A 15,406-nucleotide genomic window follows, 5' to 3' on the forward strand; every position below is an offset into this window, starting at 1 on the left:
CTTGTCCTTAGTCAGAGGTGAGCAGAGAGGACCTTTACTGTACTGTATACTAATGATCAACAGGGCTGTTGACTTGACAAAAGAAACTGAGCGCTAAGTGGTGACGCACACGGCTGGTTGTAAGCGGCTCGCTGCTTCCCATCTGAAGACTCCTTTCTGAGTCTGCGTGAAGTGAGTAGCGGAGAGCCACTTGAGAAGCTACGCGGCTGCTGCTGTAGGCCGAAGACGACGAAGCTCTGTGCCTCTCAGGTAAAATGATGTACAAGTTTCAATGTAAAGGGGAACGCTTCAGGTCTCTGCATCCCGTGTGTAAGGATCCTAAGGTAGATTGTCGACCTTACGGGGAATAATAACGGCTGCAGATGCCAGTACTGAACGAGTTGCAGAGTCGTTATCATTAATAGCTATTACCTGGAAACACTTCGCATCATTTGCTATGGTTTAAACAGTTATGATGGCCCCACTTCATAATTACAGACTGCAATATTTCTTAAGACATTTGCATTGCCATTGACTGAATGTTAATCAATTCGTATCTTCTACTTGTTGCCAAGAGTTTCACTTTTCACCTAATTCTGTATTTTCAGAACCTGTTTTGATCAACGAACCTTATCCATAGCGTCTAATTAATTCGGATTTCCAATCGTTTGTTTTAACTTGGAACAACTAAATATCTCGGAAAAGAGGGCCTACGTATTTATGAAAGGAATGTTCCAGATAAAAATTTAATGTTTCCAAAGGGAACACCTGTCTGTGCTAAAAGTGGCCACCCCTAACCTTCCCCACACCTCTCCCATATGTGGGAGGTTCTAGTGAGAACACCCCTTTTTTACTGCAGAGTCGGTTACTACGCCTAACAGTAGCTAGGGATTAGCAGAAACTTTTCTTTCCTTTCGTGGTAGATGTCGCTGTAATCAGCCACCCTGATGGTGAGATTCGAGGGGACTCATCGAAATCTTATAGTGTGTGGAGTTACCGAAATCAACCCGAAGGGACCGGAAAACAACGTTACGTTAAATGTAGATTACTGGAAAGATTTTTAAATGTCTAAACGTAAAAGTTTTACTGTGCCATCATATTTGCTGAACTAAATCAAATTTTTAACAATAATATCAACTGATTAGAACCAGCGTCGTCTACCACGAATGGGTAAAACAAAGACGTTTTGGCGTAGAATCCGAATAAACAATAAAAATAGGAGAGTGGGGGGATTCCCAGTTGAAATTAAAAAGTTGACACCACTGGTGTGTGTGTGGTGTGGGGGGGGGGGGGGAGGAGGGTGGTGGTGATAGGGGGAGGGCTGGTATAGACGGATGCCCTTCGTGAAAATATTAAATTTTCGTCTGGAATATCACTCTTCGTATGAAGCATATTTTTCAGGATATTTAGTCGTTCCAAGTTGAAACAAGCAACCTGTGTACAACCCTTTCTCTTGAAACTACTAGAGGTCCAAGTTCGCCAACTAAACCACTACTACATACGACTTCCGTTTCATGTGTTGTTTTCCTATCACGATATTTGTTTGTGCTGTACCGGTATTCTTTAGGAGCTACTCTTGTATATATTTGTTTCTGATGGTACTCATATAGGAATTCAAACCACATCTTCCATACCAAAATTCACTCAGCGGTGACTTGTTTCAGCCCGTCTGACAGTTACTCGATAAAGCAGTCTTTGTTTACATTGTGGGACTTGCCAAATAACAGTGTTTGTGAGTCGACGAGTGAGTTTGTTCCAATTTTCAGTCGATACAGGCGACAATTTCAACTCAGTCGGGAGTCATTTACAAATTATAGGAAACGCTTCTGTACATATTGTAATTTATACTTTATTCTTACTTCACGGTAGCGAGTAAGTGGCTGTGCGGTAGTTCCACTAGTAACTCCTTGCTCCACTTCAGTACCGATGTTTTCAGTTTTGCCGCAATTCTGAACGACTCTAATGTTTGGGAGACACTCATTTATAGTGAAAACTGTATATAACAGGCACCTGAATTCATTACTGCGACCGTATGTAATAGAGAAAAGTGGAGTGCTAACAAATCGTTCAACTTTATAACGGTTTTGTAAACATTAAGTTACGTCATCCAGATCGTAGATTTCTTTCTTGTTTTTCAGTTTATTTGCTTTCGGGAAGTGCCCTATAGCCAGCTCAACAGCGGTCTGTCAATTATGACGGTAAGAACGTAAAGACAACACCCAATCTTCGAGCGAAGATTGACCCGGCTTGCAATCGAACCGGGGCCCTTCCCTTAGCAATCCGTCTCACAGAGCGCGCAGGTACCGACGCTTACATATTGAGGTTTATGTCGTCGTGATCGTGTAACAGCAAGAGCGAGCTGACGTGATCCGCGCGAACGGGTCGCCAGTGCGCGAGGCTCGCGGACTTGCAGGGCCACACACAGACCTGTCTTCCTGTCGTCGCCTATCATATCCTGAGGTCGCCGTCACACAAGACAAAGAAACGCTGCAACTATTGTGCAGACATCAAAGCACCAAACCGCACTCGTTAATCATCGAAGCCACAGAACTGATAGAAAACCGCAAACGCTATCCTGTGTTTTGTACGCCGTGTTTACTCCTCAAGCACGGGTCGCTCTTCTACGCAGTAACAAACAACACAAGTTTCCGGAAAGCTGACTTTTAGTTTTTCCAGCCTCTGACCACACAGTCATTAACTGAATCACGACTGAAAACTAAAACAAATACATCTTCATGTTCAAAACATCATTTTTGAACTACGCACACTATTTAACTTTCGAAGAGCGTGTGGGAAAAACGAACGTTGAAACGTCCCCTTTGAACATTTATACATGACTGTGCTTAAACTGACACACAATATTTTTAGCGCAACGCAATCTGACTTTAAATAATCTCTACAAGAGAATGGCCCTGACTAACATTAACCTGTACTTTTCACAAATCACTTACCTCACAAAAATCTTGGTTACTCCCACTATTGCAATACAGCGAGCGCCACTACTGCCAGCTAAATAAAAGATTCAAACTATGGAAGGCACTAACTACTGATAGGGATAGTTAGCAAATGAAAGATATTAATAGAGAACAAACGTTGTATTTACCTTAATAGTCATCATATATATATATATATATATATATATATATATATATATATATAGAGAGAGAGAGAGAGAGAGAGAGAGAGAGAGAGAGAGCAGTTCATGACAAATTTCAAAACTCCGCCATCTCTCTCCCCACATCCACCACTGCTGGTGGCTCACCTCCAACTGCGCAACGCTACGCGCTGTTCAGAGCCAGCTGCCTAACACTACAATGGCGAGTATTACAACAATGCAAAGCAGCCACAGACTGCACACAGCACAGCCAGTGATTTTCATACAGAGGTGGCGTTACCAATAAAAAAAACCTAAACAGCCTACTTACAACGTGTAAGCCTCTCCGTGCGAATTCTCTATTTAAGCAAGAGAAAAACGCCAAAGCTCAGCATTCTCGACCTGATGGGCCTATCGGGACCGACCGACCCCCATGTCATCCTCTGGCAATGACGTCAAGCAGAAGCAATATGGTGGGGCATGAGCTCAGCACACCGCAATTCTGAACGGTGTTCTGACAGGGTTTTATGACTTTGGAGCCGTTACAGTTCTTCTAGCTCCCCAACTCGTATCACGACACCCTGGTCTTGTCCTGCCACCAAAGTAAAACACCCGTCGTTACCGGGAATCGAACTCGGGTACTTCACACAACAGCCAGAGACGCTGACACTGAGATAAGGAGGAACATTCGCAGGAACAAACTGTTGACTGTAGCAATCAAACAGCTTTTTTAATGTGGTACTAAGCATAATGGCGCAGAGAAACAAATGAAAGAATTGAAAACAAATAAGTCGCCAGATGCGGAAAGAAGCCCAGTTCGGTTTTACAAAGACTGCCCTACGGAACTGGCACCTTACTTAGCTTGCAATAATCGCGGATCCCTCGCCTAGCGCAAAGTTCCAGGCTACTGAAAAAATGCGCAGGTGACTACAATGCAGGCCGATATGAAGGATAAAAGAACGGATCCGCAAAACTACAGACCAGTATCCTTAACATCGGTTTATTGCGTGATTCTAGAACATATTCTCTCTTCGAATGTAATAAATATCCTAGACACCGAAAACCTTATATCCACGAATCAGTACGGTTTTAGAAAGAATCGCTCATGCGGCACTCATCTTGCCCCTTTCTCAGATAATATGCTGCGAACTGTGGATGAAAGTCAACAGATAAATTCCGTACTTCTAGATTTCCGGAAAGCATTTGAGACGTTGCCCCATTGCAGTCTGATAACGAATGTACCAGCGCATGAAACAGCTTCCCAGATACATGAATGGCTCGAAGACTTTTTATGTTAATGAACTCAGTATGATGTCCTCGACAGCGAGTGTTCATCAGAGACAAGAAAGTGATAAAACTGCTATTACTGCATTTACTGTACACATACGTAAATGATCTGGCGGACAGGGTGGGCAGCAACCCGAGGCTGTTTGCTGATGGTGCTGTGGTGTACAGGAAGGTACGTCGTTAAGTGGCTGTAGGAGGATATAAGATGGCTCAGACAAACTTTCTAGTTGCTGTGATCAGTGGCAGTTGGCTCTAAATGTACACTCCTGGAAATTGAAATAAGAACACCGTGAATTCATTGTCCCAGGAAGGGGAAACTTTATTGACACATTCCTGGGGTCAGATACATCACATGATCACACTGACAGAACCACAGGCACATAGACACAGGCAACAGAGCATGCACAATGTCGGCACTAGTACAGTGTATATCCACCTTTCGCAGCAATGCAGGCTGCTATTCTCCCATGGAGACGATCGTAGAGATGCTGGATGTAGTCCTGTGGAACGGCTTGCCATGCCATTTCCACCTGGCGCCTCAGTTGGACCAGCGTTCGTGCTGGACGTGCAGACCGCGTGAGACGACGCTTCATCCAGTCCCAAACATGCTCAATGGGGGACAGATCCGGAGATCTTGTTGGCCAGGGTAGTTGACTTACACCTTGTAGAGCACGTTAGGTGGCACGGGATACATGCGGACGTGCATTGTCCTGTTGGAACAGCAAGTTCCCTTGCCGGTCTAGGAATGGTAGAACGATGGGTTCGATGACGGTTTGGATGTACCGTGCACTATTCAGTGTCCCCTCGACGATCACCAGTGGTGTACGGCCAGTGTAGGAGATCGCTCCCCACACCATGATGCCGGGTGTTGGCCCTGTGTGCCTCGGTCGTATGCAGTCCTGATTGTGGCGCTCACCTGCACGGCGCCAAACACGCATACGACCATCATTGGCACCAAGGCAGAAGCGACTCTCATCGCTGAAGACGACACGTCTCCATTCGTCCCTCCATTCACGCCTGTCGCGACACCACTGGAGGCGGACTGCACGATGTTGGGGCGTGAGCGGAAGACGGCCTAACGGTGTGCAGGACCGTAGCCCAGCTTCATGGAGACGGTTGCGAATGGTCCTCGCCGATACCCCAGGAGCAACAGTGTCCCTAATTTGCTGGGAAGTGGCGGTGCGGTCCCCTACGGCACTGTGTAGGATCCTACGGTCTTGGCGTGCATCCGTGCGTCGCTGCGGTCCGGTCCCAGGTCGACGGGCACGTGCACCTTCCGCCGACCACTGGCGACAACATCGATGTACTGTGGAGACCTCACGCCCCACGTGTTGAGCAATTCGGCGGTACGTCCACCCGGCCTCCCGCATGCCCACTATACGCCCTCGCTCAAAGTCCGTCAACTGCACATACGGTTCACGTCCACGCTGTCGCGGCATGCTACCAGTGTTAAAGACTGCGATGGAGCTCCGTATGCCACGGCAAACTGGCTGACACTGACGGCGGCGGTGCACAAATGCTGCGCAGCTAGCGCCATTCGACGGCCAACACCGCGGTTCCTGGTGTGTCCGCTGTGCCGTGCGTGTGATCATTGCTTGTACAGCCCTCTCGCAGTGTCCGGAGCAAGTATGGTGGGTCTGACACACCGGTGTCAATGTGTTCTTTTTTCCATTTCCAGGAGTGTATAAAAACTTAAGTCAATGGGGATGAGTAGGAAAACCCAAAACAAACCCGGTATGTACGGATACAGCACTAGTAGTATCCTGCTTGAAACAGTCACGTCGTTTAAATACCCAACCGCAACGTTACAAAGCGATCTGAAATGGAACAACCATGTGAGAACTATGGAAAGGAAGGCTAATGGTCGATTTCAGTTTAGTGGTATAATTTTACGAAAGGGTGGCTCATCTGTAAACATGACCATTTATAGGACGCTAGTGCGACCTATTCTTGAGTATCGTTCTTGAATATTGCTCGAGTGTTTGGGATACGCAACAGGTCGGATTAACCGAAGAATCGAAGCAGTTCAGAGTCGGGCTGCTAGAAACTGGTAGGTTTGAACAACACGCAAATATTATGGAGATGCTTCGGGAACTCAAATGGCAATCAGTGGAGGGAAGAGTGACATCCGTTTCAGTAATAACACTGAGAAAAATGTAGAGAATCGGCATTTGAAACTGACTGCAGAACTATTCTACCACTGTCAACACACATTTCTGGAAAGGTCCACGAAGATAAGATACAAGAAATTAGGACTCATACGGAGGCATATTGCAGCTGTTTTTTCCCTCGCTCTGTCTGCGAGTGGTATAGGCGGTATAGGGTACCACTCGCCACACATCGTACAAAGGCTTTCGGTGTATGTAAAGAGATGTAGATGAAGAATATTGCCATCCCAGCTCCCTTATCATAACCTTGACAGTCTCTGATGTATTTCCTACTAATACTAAGTGAACCAGCGTCATCTGCTTGTCAATGTTTTTCTGTCAGTTGAATCACGTACGGATGAAATACTGGCCAACGACATTCCAGAAGACAAGAGGTAAACGTAGTATAAGCAGTTTCTTTTTAGGGATTATTGCACTTTTCAAGTGTGTTGCCAATAAAACACCGTGTTAGGTACACCTTCTCTACATTTTTCATACGATAGTTTCTAAGATAAAAAGGATATTTTTATTGTAAAAATCACCACCATGAACTATTTCTGTTCACTTTTATCTATTCGAAGACCTTATCACACTACATAATGAACTCCATTTTTAGTTTTCTTAAAAGAATTACAGTTTTATACTGAGGGATTTTGTTTTTTAACTAAAAAGTATCTGCCCATAATCTCTAATGGAATATAGTGATGGGGACCAGAAACGTGTTTGGCAACCACCTCAATGCTATACAGGGTGTCCCAGCTATCTTGTGCACCCAAAATATCTCTGGAACAATAACAGCTATTGGAAAACGACTTTCACCGGTAGCAATGCAGGGCTGGGGCCCATGGATGTACATATTTGGAAACATTCTTAAACGAAATCATACGTGTTTTTTAACACAAACTTATGTTTCTTTAAATGGACCTCCTATATTTTTTCTTCAGCAATCCATAGCATGACAAAGCACATACACAATGGCGTTGATTACATCGCAATATTCCCATTACATCCCGAGATATTAAGACGCAAAGTTGACGCTTGAAACACCCGACATGCGCTGCAAGCGCACGTCCTGAGGCTCAGGCGTGAACCCCATGCTGCCCGTAATCGCGATGTGACTGACATGCGTAATCACACTTCCATTCTTATCAAGAGGTCCGAAACGAATAATACGGTCTGCTGCCATCCTGCATTAACGTCGTACATTCCAGCAGGTATTTATCCCATAGGCTAGGGATGATGCCTGAGCCTCAGGACGTGCGCTAGCAGCGCATGTCGGGTGTTTCAAGCGTCAACTTCGCGTCTCAATATCTCGGGATGTAATGGGAATATTGCGATGCAATCAACGCCATTGTGTATGTGCTTTGTCATGCTATGGATTGCTGAAGAAAAAATATAGGAGGTCCATTTAAAGAAACATAAGTTTGTGTTAAAAAACACATATGCTTTCGTTTAAGAATGTTTCCAAATATGTACATTCATGGGCCCCAGCCCTACATTGATACCGGTGAAAGTCGTTTTCCAATAGCTGTTATTGTTCCAGAAATATTTTGGGTGGACAAGATAGCTGGGACACCCTGTATACTAACACTAGGGTGTCTATACCAAATGATCCTAAGAATTCAATAAAAATTATTTGTACGATGGTTTTGAAACGAAACTTGGCAAGATCCTTACAATCTTAGCTAATGGATCAGAGTGAGAAATGAAGCAGTTAATGTTTCTAAATACTGCCGTTCCCTGTAAGGCTGCTTTGTAATAACACTTTTACAGTGCAAAACTGACAGTGAGCGACTTTTTACTCTGGAGCCCTCCCTGGCAGATTAAAACTGTTTGCCACAGTGAGGTTCGAACCTGGATCCTTTGGCTTTCGCAGACGAATGCTGTTACGGACCAAGCTATCCAGCTACGACCCACGATCCACCGTCACAACATTACTTCCGCTAACACCACTGCGATACTTTCCAAACTTCGTAGCGATTCTCCTGCATATCCTGCAGTATATTGTCGCTGTAGTACTAATTTTTTAATCTTCAAGCTAAGGCCCTGTACTTTCGTTGTACTGCGATGTATAGAAACCAAATGACCAGCGTTCTATAATGTTGCCTGACGACGACGTACGAACAAAAGAAAGGTGCGTCATTGAGTTCCTCACAGCTCAACAAAAGCGCCAATTGAAAGACATCGGCGTTTGTAAAGGTGTATTAACGAGATACAGTAGGAGTGGGAAATGTGAGGTGGTGGATTCTGCGTTAATGAAACGCAGTGGTGGAAGGGTGCGTAAGACAAGCCACACGTTCGTAACTTCCGCGTAGCTACCAGCTAAATATCGCACAGCCTCTCGATCAACTAATCCGTGACGATTGGTGGATTACGTGAGATCAGACTTGGTGTCACCATTACGAGCTGAAATGTAAAAGACAATCCATGGAATGGTGACATGCGAACTCTCCAACAAAGAAGGTCAAGACTCAACCATACGGGACGCAAAGTGATACGCATAGTCTCCGGGGACAAGTGGGCTATATTTCTTTTGCATGCCTTGTAGCCTAAAGCAATTGTCAGTTCAGAACACCCAGGACGACAATGACTAGGCCGAAAGCCCAAATTTCCACTCAGGCCAGATAAAAAAAGTTGCATTCGCAACACCATAACGCAAGACCCACAGTAAATTTTTTGACTGCAAACTGACGACCAAATTTGGATGATTCGTCCAGCCACATCCAAGATGTATTCTGATTTAGCACCCTCAGCAACCTATTTTCTTTGGGTGTTTGAAAGATGGAATACACGATTAACTTTTTCCACATTCAGAGGCTGTCATCAAAACTTCAAGACGGTGGGCAGCCTAAGCTGATTCAAGTTGTTAAGAAAGCGGCATCCAGGATCAAGTGCTTATCGAATGGTGGCGACAACATGGATAAAAGACTGTCTATTGCTGTATGTGACTGAGTGAGTGAGCTTTTTTATCTGTTGTAGTTTCCGTGAAAATAAACGGGACGCATTAATTTCGTAATGACCTTCGTATTTTCAGTTATAAAAGAGGCATTTACTATGCAGCACAATATCCGTGTTCATTCAGTCGCTCATGAGCGAAAATTGATTAAAAATCTGATCAACGCTTCAGTCGTGGTGCAATTTTTGCACAAACGAATCGTCAGTTTAGTGAGATCACGAGGTTCATAGTAATAGCTACAGTATTGCTATCAAGGCCTTCAGTGTACTACCTAAAGGTTTTATTGGTTCATAAATAGCGTATGGTTTCGGTGCTTCCTGTACTTGGATGACTATACTTTTCCACTTAAGGAAAACTAAACTTTATTTCTTTTCTTCATATTTCCTTATACAGAATAAAATCCGAACTCCATCGATAAAAATTTCCGTAGTTGTTCAGGGATATTTTCTGAGTATTTTGATATAAGGAGCTCATGGTCTCAGGTGGCTCCCATCAGAGTATTTGCATTGCATTTGAATTCTTGCTGTCATTCATGTTTGTATCTGTGTTTCACCGACAATATCTACACAACAGCGCAAACGTCGACGGCAACTGCTGTGTGTCTCGTTTGGAAACAAGCTTGTCCCATCACGCTGTTGACAAAAGTAATGTCCACGTTACACATCACCCTCAAGATTGCAAGAGGTTCTTTTTTCTTTGTTGTTCGGTTTCTTTATTTTCTCAGCCTTTTGTTTGGTTTGATGCGGTGCGCTAAGAGCTCCTCGGCTGAGACAACTTCTTCGTCTTTGAGTAGCACTTGGCCCAGCCTCTTCATTTATTTTCTCGATGTCTTTCTCAACAATTTTTCCCCTACGTAACTCCTTCAATTGCAATGGAAATTAATCCTTGACGTCGAAACACATTTAAAATCTTCCTGTCTGTTCTTCTTGTCAACGTTTCCCTCTTGTTCCTCACCTCGCCGGTTCTGCGGAAAACATTGTCATTTCTTGTTTTACCAGTCCGATACTCAAAAGTCAGAGAGGCTTGCTGATGAAGCACTGAATTATGTGGAAAAAAAAACAAAAAAAAAACACAGATTCTTCCGTGTTACGATGATTTCGTAGTACAAGCTGCTTCAGTACTGTGAACGTATCTTCACAGAAACAAAGTTAAATTGAGGTAACAAACCGAATAAATTTGTACTTACGCTATTACACTGCAAAGACCCACCGGAAATCATGGCTTTCTCACAGCATAATATTCTGAAAATGTTGGTGAATAACTTTCATCGCGCCAGACCTGTACCACACGAAAATGTGCCTTATTATATATTAAAGATCCCTATTTAGCTGCAGTCTGGAATCGAGCGACCGCTACGGTCGCAGGTTCGAATCCTGCCTCGGGCATGGATGTGTGTGATGTCCTTAGGTTAGTTAGGTTTAATTAGTTCCAAGTTCTAGGCGACTGATGACCTCAGAAGTTAAGTCGCATAGTGCTCAAAGCCATTTGAACCATTTGAACCTATTTAGCTCGACGGCAGCGGTATTTGTCTCTACACTTCTCTGAATCTTCAGTTAAAACCTCCAGCTGAGAGACCGCACCCGATATAAAGGGTAACCCCTTCCCCAGCATTGGTCAATATGACAGGGACTATCATTCGAAGCAAAGAAGTCTAATGAACGTGGGCTCATAGCTTTTAAGGCATGCATTTTAGAGCCCATGGTTACAGTGCATTTTTTTTCTTTTTTTGGTCTACACTGCTTCCATTCAAAGTACTGAAAGCAAAAAGCGCACAGTAGAGGAAATGTGTTTCACAATATCGAAGATGAGCAAGTGCTCATAGCTCTTAAGTTATATGTTTTAGAGTCCATATTTACTAGACTTTTTGCTTCGAACGATAGTTCCTGTCATATCCCTACATACTGATCATTCCTCCTGGGACCCCCTACATAAAACCATTCCCTACCGTGTCGTTTCTGATTGTGGGAGACATCGTCGAAGGTGAAATGGCAGTTACCTCTGAAGATGTATCCCGTAGTGCGAGACGAAACGTCAGAGAATAGTTTGTCGGAGTTGATGGTCTAGCAGTAAAGAGCGCGTCTGGAAACCTAGAGCTCACGGTATCGAACCCCGAACGCATCACGGATGTTTTCAGTCTGAGAGCTGCCAAGTACGACACGTGGTTCGGATGCGACGTTAAACCGTCCAGAGTTGGATAATTGGTTTAGATTAGGGACACACAAGTCGCCGAAGTGGCGTCCAGTTGAGAGACTTGCACCAGGCCATTAAGCCACACGAAATTATAACTAGAGAGTAGTTTCACTGTCCGGAAATTTCAGCTGAAGTAAATACTGGCCGTAGAAGCCTAAATTGTTCTGTTGCGCGTCGTGTTGCGTCATGTCTTCCGGATAGTTTACTGTATTATCGTCGCTGTACAATTTTTTTCTGCGGATACCTTCGTTATTCGGGAGCACGTCGGTTCAAATCCGCGTCCAGCTATCCAGATTAGGTTTTCCGTGATTTCCCTAAATCGTTCCAGGCAAATTCCGGTATAGTTCCCTTGAAAGGGCACGGCCGATTTCCTTTCCCATTCGTGACACAATCCGAGCTTGTACTCCGTGTCTAATGACCTCGATGTCGACGGGACGTTAAACCCAGTCTTTCTTCCTTAAGGTGGGATTCCTATGCCGCGTTCGACGCATGCGGCAGCCGTTGTGCGTCTGACGTAGTGCGGCTGACGCATAGCTGGCGATTCCTATAGAGCGGCGGCCGCACAGTGTTTAGTTGGTCTGCTGCGTCTGTGCCGGAAGGATCAGGAACGCGATTTGTTGTTTTATCTAACGTTAGAAGACGTTGAAGATGAAAAAATTCAGCTTCAGCTATGTGAGGGAAATTCTGAAACACATCCGATTTACCTCACAAGAACTGAGGAAGGTTGTTTTGAACAACTCATCAATCGGCACTTGTTACAAAATGACCAGAAATTTAGAGAGTATTTCAGGTTGAACATAGCGCAGTTTAACTACGTTCTCGATCTCGTTAAAGAAGATATCAGGAATGATTCGTCTCCCAGATATCCATACCCTGTAACAACAGATGAAAAACTAGCTTAACATTGAGGAATGTACAATAAAATTTGTTAATGTGTTATTGCTTTATTAATAATGCACACAGTGTAAAAAATGAAAATAGCACAACACAAAAATATGAAATTATCATTTATCACAGCATTAAATGGGTTCATAAGCTGGCGTTTCGGTCTCTGTGTTGTCAGATGGTGTGATGGCAGTGTTATTCACATTTGATCTCATTGGAATTTTTGAGAGTGATAAAGTAGTCGGAGATGAAAGACGCACGGAAGAGTAGTATTCAAATGAACTGTTATTCTCCAAATCAATAAGTATCTGAAAGGATCTCAATTTGGCTTCATTGACCAAATTATGATTCAATTTTTTTACATTGCGGGCGATACTTTTAAAAAATAGATCGATGTCATCATCACGCTTTTCTTCAGCCAGTCTTTTGATTAAGGTTTCTCTCTCAGTTCGCCGAGAATTCATAAACTCAATGATTTTTTCTTTTTGTCGTGACCTTTTCCTAGGTGGTCTGACCGACGCGGTGTCTTCCACGTCTTCGGAAAAAAATTTCTTTTTCTGACAAAGTTGGCAATGTCTGGCACACCTCTCTGTTACTCTGTTCACAGAACTCAGTAGGCTTTGAACTCCTAAGTGTTACTAAATACTCTTTAAAAATTTGTATGCACATTAAAATAAATTCAACTTTTATAACATACATGGGGTTTTGGTATTCACTTTGTGTACACTTCATTATTATAATAATAACTGAATATTACTTGGGACGATGCTACATATCCTTCTTTATTACAATATGCATTATTTGTCAGACAACTAAGTAATAAACATTATGAATAAACAGAAAGTATATAGTACTTTTCTTACTTGTTCTTTCCACGAATTCCGCTATCTCTCTCCAAGCATTATCCTTCACAGTTTGGTCCTTGTAAACTGGTAACGATACATCGTAGATACAGGGAAATTTAGAAACCATTTCTACTAGTTTCTCATCTTCCACCACTGTGAACAGTACTTTTTCCTCGGTCATGCCGTCGTGTTCTCCTTTGCGGCTGCGTCTAGACTGCTCTCAGACCGGCTCGGTCGCAGCCGCCCGCGGCCGTCGCGTCAGCTACCGCATGCGACAGACGCTGCATAGGAGTCCCACCTTTAGGTAAGTTCGCAGTCATAGTTTTAGAGACAGCTAAATAAATATCTTCGCTCTTTTGTTTTCGGTGACGATTTCTGTAGTGCTGTTCCCGCCTCCCGCACTGTTTACGGGTTACGGCACGGCGGTGCTGTGTACGCCGGTTGGTAAACAGCTCGTGGGTACGGAACCTGCCTCAGCGCACGGCGTCTGAAAACAGAGCGAGGCCGCTGGCTCAGCCGAGGCCGCGGTGTCGGTGTCGTTATCAGCTCGGCTGACCGTCCGCACCGCAACTGCGCAGAAGCGCGTCCAGCGTCGTCCGTGCGCTCAGGCACAACGCAGAGGGCGAGGACCGCGACGCTAAACCGCGTTTCTGCGTGCTGCATGTTTACTCGCTGACTGCGGCTTTTGCATATTGCAATCTGGGCACCGACGCCTAAAGCCATGATAGTTCATAGAATTAATGCAGTATTGTACATACAGAAATGAATGTGAAACATACTACATACACTGACTAGCCAAAGTAATATGACCACCTGCCTTATAGCATATTAGCCCCACATTTGGGACCCAAAACATCAGATTTTCCACATAACATCGATTCGACAATTGCTTGGTAAGTTTCCGAAGGTCTGTGGCAACAGACACATGCTCACAGGTCACGCAATTTCCATAAATTACTGGCCGGTGGTTTGTGAGCGTGGAACTGGCACCCAATATCTGCAAAGGGTTTCAGACCAGGCGAATTTGGCGAAGTCATCAGCGTCGGGTCACTACTGTGCTCTTCAAACCTCTGTAGTGTGATTCACATCTTGTGACACGGTTATTCTTCTGGAATAGCCCATCGGCATCAGAGAAGACAGGTGTGAAGTGATAACTTGTTTCCTGTGCGCTTTCTTGTGTATTTGACACGTTCCACGTCTTAAAGGTTTTCCGTGCTATTGATCAATGGAAGTTTAAGGCGCTGCAGTCATGGACTGTGCGGCTGGTCCCGGCGGAGGTTCGTGTCCTCCCTCGGGCATTTGTGTGTGTGTTTGTCCTTAGGATAATTTAGGTTAAGTAGTGTGTAAGCTTAGGGACTGATGACCTTAGCAGTTAGGTCCCATAAAATTTCACAAAAAAAAAAAATGGTTCAAATGGCTCTGAGCACTATGGGACTCAACTGCTGTGGTCATAAGTCCCCTAGAACTTTGAACTACTTAAACCTAACTAACCTAAGGACATCACACACATCCATGCCCGAGGCAGGATTCGAACCTGCGACCGTAGCAGTCGCATGGTTCCGGACTGCGCGCCTAGAACCGCGAGACCACCGCGACCGGCGGATTTCACAAACATTTGAACATTTTGATCAATGGAGCATGTAACTAACTAACTACATATGGTTCACAGTAGTGTTCACGTAGGTCTTAATTGTCGTGATGCCTTTCATTACTGCTATAGGCCCCATATGCGCCGAGGTAAATGTCGCCCAAATAAGGTCGCCATGATAGATGTGAATACTACTGAACTGTCGGGAAATAAGCTATAATCATCTCCTTCCTAGCATTACCTACTCTGGTCCCAGTGATCAGTCTACCTCTTTCGCTGCCTACCTAGTTCTCTCTTTCCCGTCAACCGGTAATACATTGTTTTTTAGCAACCAACCTTCCATCATTCTATCAACATTATGCTTCCGTTTTGTTCTGTTGTCTCCCGTCTTGTCATTAATTGAAAAGATTTTTAAATCTGACCTTTTTGCTTCAC

This window comes from Schistocerca nitens, chromosome 6, assembly GCF_023898315.1.
Source record: "Schistocerca nitens isolate TAMUIC-IGC-003100 chromosome 6, iqSchNite1.1, whole genome shotgun sequence".
Taxonomy (NCBI): domain Eukaryota; kingdom Metazoa; phylum Arthropoda; class Insecta; order Orthoptera; family Acrididae; genus Schistocerca; species Schistocerca nitens.